The sequence below is a fragment of the Rhincodon typus genome, chromosome 6, assembly GCF_021869965.1.
Source record: "Rhincodon typus isolate 14 chromosome 6, sRhiTyp1.1, whole genome shotgun sequence".
Lineage (NCBI taxonomy): Eukaryota > Metazoa > Chordata > Chondrichthyes > Orectolobiformes > Rhincodontidae > Rhincodon > Rhincodon typus.
The window spans coordinates 105753253-105757954 of NC_063337.1; positions in this window are offsets into that span (position 1 = coordinate 105753253).

The window sequence follows — 4702 nt, forward strand, 5'->3', positions numbered from 1 at the left end:
ACAAGGGAGTCACGGAGAGAGTGGTCCCTCCGGAAAGCAGATAAGGGTGGGGAGGGAAAAATGCCTTTGGTGGTGGGGTCGGATTGCAGATGGCGGAAGTGTCGGAGGATGATGCGTTGGATCCAGAGGTTGGTGGGGTGGTACGTGAGGACGAGGGGGATTCTGTTTCGGTTGTTATTGCGGGGAGGGGGTGTGAGGGATGAGTTGCGGGAAATGTGGGAGAGACACGGTCGAGGGCATTCTCGACCACTGAGGGGGGGAATTTGCGGTCCTTGAAAAACGAGGACATCTGAGATCTGGGAGTGGAATGCCTCATCCTGGGTGCAGATGCGGTGGAGGCGAAGGAATTGGGAATAGGAGATGGCATTTTTGCAGGAAGGTGGGTGGGAGGAGGTGTATTCTAGGTAACTGGGAGTCGGTGGGCTTGAAATGGGTATCGGTTTCTCGGTGGTTGCCCGAGATGGAGACGGAGAGGTCCAGGAAGGAGAGAGAGGTAATGGAGATGGTCCAGGTGAAGTTAAGGTTGGGGTGGAAGGTGTTGGTGAAGTGGATGAACTGTTCAAGCTCCTCGTGGGAGCAAGAGGCAGCGCCGATACAGTCATCAATGTAACGGAAGAAGAGGTGGGGTTTAGGGCCAGTGTAAGTATGGAAGAGGGATTGTTCCACGTAACCCATGAAGAGGCAGGCGTAGCTTGGGCCCATGCGGCTACCCATGGCCAGCCCCTGCAGCCTAATGGTATCGATGTGGATTTCACAAGCTTCAAAATCTCCCCTCCCCCTACCGCATCCCAAAACCAGCCCAGCTCGTCCCCGCCTCCCTAACCTGTCCTTCCTCCCACCTATCCCCTCCTCCCACCTCTAGCCCCACCCCCATCTCCTACCGACCAACCTCATCCCGCCCCCTTGACCTATCCGTCCTCCCTGTACTGACCTATCTCCTCCCTAACTCCCCACCTACACTCACCTTACTGGCTCCATCCTCGCCTCTTTGACCTGTCTGTCTCCTCTCCACCTATCTTCTCCTCTATCTATCTTTATCCGCCTCCCCTTCTCTCCCTATTTATTTCAGAACCCCCTTCCCCTCCCCCATTTCTGAAGAAGGGTCTAGGCCCGAAACGTCAGCCTTCCTGCTCCTCTGATGCTGCTTGGCCTGCTGTGTTCATCCAGCTCTACACCTTGTTATCTCAGATTCTCCAGCATCTGCAGTTCCTACTATCTCCAACATGCTTTACTAACCATCTTCCCAATCTAATGTTGATCTTGCTTTGTGCTCCTTCTGTGCATTTGTGACCTTGTATGCCTCGCTCATTCTAAGCACTCTACGATCTGTATGTCATTGTTTACAATGATCTGCCTCTACTGCTCATAAAACAAAACTTTTCATGTACTTAGGTACATAGGACTACAATAAATCAAATTAAATCAATGTGTCTTGCCTCCTTTTAACATCACATCACATGAACCTCCAGGCCGTTTTGCACCGATCATTCCTTAGAACATTACCATTAATTCTCTGTTACCTCTCCCTATCCCTTCTGACAAAATGCATTACTTTACACTTCTTTGTATTAAATCCCATCTGTGTCTTATCTTCCCATTTTGCTGGCCCAATTATGCCTATTTGCATTCTACTTGCACGATCTCACTGCTTACTATCTCCTGAAGATTGTGTTATAGCAAAATTTAAAGTTTTATTCTGAAGTGTAATGTCCAAGTCATTTAATGCATCAAATCAGCAGTGGCTGAGAATACCTTTGTTAAAACATCCATTGGTCTGATAAATAGCCCTTTACCACAACTTGCTGTTTTCTGTTCTTAAGCTCACATTTTATCTAAGTTGAAATTGACAGTTCTAATCTGTGATCCTTAATCTTGATAATCAACTTTTACATGGTGTTTTGTCATCATTTCACAAAATCCTCATCAACAATATGCATTGCAACTTCATTAAAAAATTAAATTTGATTAGTCAAGCAAAGTATGCCATTACAAATCTGTGCTAATTCCTTTAATTAATTAGTTCTCCCCTGATTTTTGTTTCTAACACCTCACCCATCATTTATCTTAAACTAACTGACCTGCAGTTGCCAGAATTGCCTTCAACTTTTCTTGAATAACAATGTCACTTATTCACCAATCTTTTGACCCCTATTTAAGAAAGATTGGAAGGTTATGACAAGGTCTTCTGCTGTATCCAGCCCCACTTCCTTCAGCAACCTGAGATTTAAACCACTTAAATTTTCTAAATAAAACCAAAAGAACTGTGGATGCTGTAAATCAGAAACAAAATTTTGTTCTAAAAACAAAAATTGCTGGAAAAGCTCAGCAGACCTGGCAGCATCTGTGAAGAAAAATCAGTGTTAACTTTTTGGATCCGGTGCCCCTTCCTTAGAACAGTGCACCCAAATTTTTTTCTTCCTTCATTTGCCAGATTTTGACTTTTTTTTTGGCAGTACATGATCTACTGATGACTTATGTCAAGGTAGAAAGCTTGTGGGTTATTATAAAATGCTATTTTGCACCTTATGCAGTCAATAGTAGCAGCAGCGTGTACCATCTACAAGATGCACTGCAGAAATTTGTCAAAGACCCTTGAATCAAGACCACTTCCATCTAGGAAGACAAGGGCAGCAGATACATGGGAACACCAACCCCTGCAGGTACCCCACTAAGCCACTCACCATCCTGACTTGGAAATATATTACTGTTCCTTCACTGTTGCTGGGTCAAAACCCTGGAATTCCCTTCCCAAGGGCATTGTGGATCTACAGTACATGGATTACAGTCATTCAAGAAGGCAGCTCAGCACCACCTTTCTCAAGGGGCAACCAGAGATGAGCAGTAAATGCTAGCCCTGCCACCTATGCTCACATCCCACAAGTGAATCAGAAAAAAAATATGGATGTCACTTGGGTGAAAATTTATTCATATTTATTGGTTGCCACAAACAATATTACAGAATATAGTTCCAATGTGTATGTGATATATTTCTAAATTCAGGCAGACTTTGTAATATTGTACCTTGATGGCATTTACTGTAACAAGTAGGAGGAGACTGTTCGGCCCCTCAAGCCTGCTCTTCCAGATCATGGCTGATCTGACACTCTTCGCATCCACTTTCCTGCCCTTTCCCCATAGCCTTTAGTTAACCTACTCATCAAGAACCTGTTTATCCCAGCCTTAAACGTCCATAAGGACTCTAACCCTACAGCTCTCTAAAAAGGAGGTCCAAAGACTCTCAACGCCCTGAGAGAAGAAATTCCTTGTCATCTCAGTCTTAAATTGGTTCTCCTTTATTCTGAGATCTTGCCCATGAGGGGAAACATCCTCTGTGTTTACCCTGTCAAGCCCCTTAAGAATCTGATATGTTTCAATGCGATCACTTCTCTTTCTTCTAAGTATTAGTGAGTACACTGAACCTGTTCAGCATTTGCTCATAAGACAGTCCCTTCAAGGATCATCTTATCCTATTGAGCCTTCTCTGAACTACCTCCAATGAAAAGATATCTTAATAAAGGGACCAAAACTGTTCACAGTATTCCAGAGATAACAAGGTGTAGAGCAGGATGAACACAGCAGGCCAAGCAGCATCAGAGGAGCAGGAAGGCTGACGTTTCAGGCCTAGACCCTTCTTTAGAAATGTCCCACCAGCATCCTGCATCGTTATAGTAAGACTTCTCCACTCTTATACTCTAACCCCTTGAAATAACGGCCAGTATTCCATTAGTTCTTCCTGATTACCTGCTGCTACTGTGTACTAGCTTCTGCACAAATACCCCCAAGTCCCTTTGTGTTGCAGCTTTCTGCAGTTTCTCTCCATTTAAATAATATTCTGTTCTTTTGTTTTCCCCTTCCAAAATGAACAACTTCACATTTTCCCATATTATAGCCCATTTACCAACATTTTCCTTATTTCCTTAACCTGTTGATATCTGTCTGTAGAGACACAAAAACTGCAGATGCTGGAAGAACACAGCAAACCAGGCAGCATCTGGAGGAAAGGACTGAAGAAGGGTAGTAGCCAAAACGTTGACTTCTCCTTTCCTCCGGTGCTGCCTGGCTTGCTGTGTTCTTCCAGCCTCCTATTGTCTATCACTGATATCTGTCTGTAAACTGTATCTCTCAAAACCTGCCTTTACACCTATTATTCTGTCATTTGAAAGTTAGGCTAAGCTATCTTTTCTTTTTTCCTACAAGTCATTAATATACAATATAAAGTGTTGCAAAGCTCATCTTCTGCTAGCATATGGAGCTTAACTATGGTCTCAGAGAATCCCTGCCAAACACATTATCACACGCTTGGAATGAATTCACATCTTGCTTGTTTTTGTTCGATGTGTTTCAAAAAATTATAAATAACATATCATTTGTTGCACTGAATGCATTGGTACCTTTTGCTGTGTGGAACTGTTGTGTTGAGGAAATCTTCAGTTTAAAATATTGGAAGTGCCATGAGGTGGATTCCATATGCCTAAGTTTCTCTTTGTCTCTCCTTTATTTCAGGTTCATGCAGAAAAGGATTCTAGAAGCAGAACTTGTTTCGAGCCATATATTTTACAAATTTTGAAGATGTAGCCATGTGCAAAGAAAAGTACTGGACCCACAACGATGGACTTTAGTTTCACAGTGTACGTCATCAGCAAAAATAATTCGTAGATGAAATAATTACTTTTTAAAATCTTGTTAATAAAAATTGTAGTGC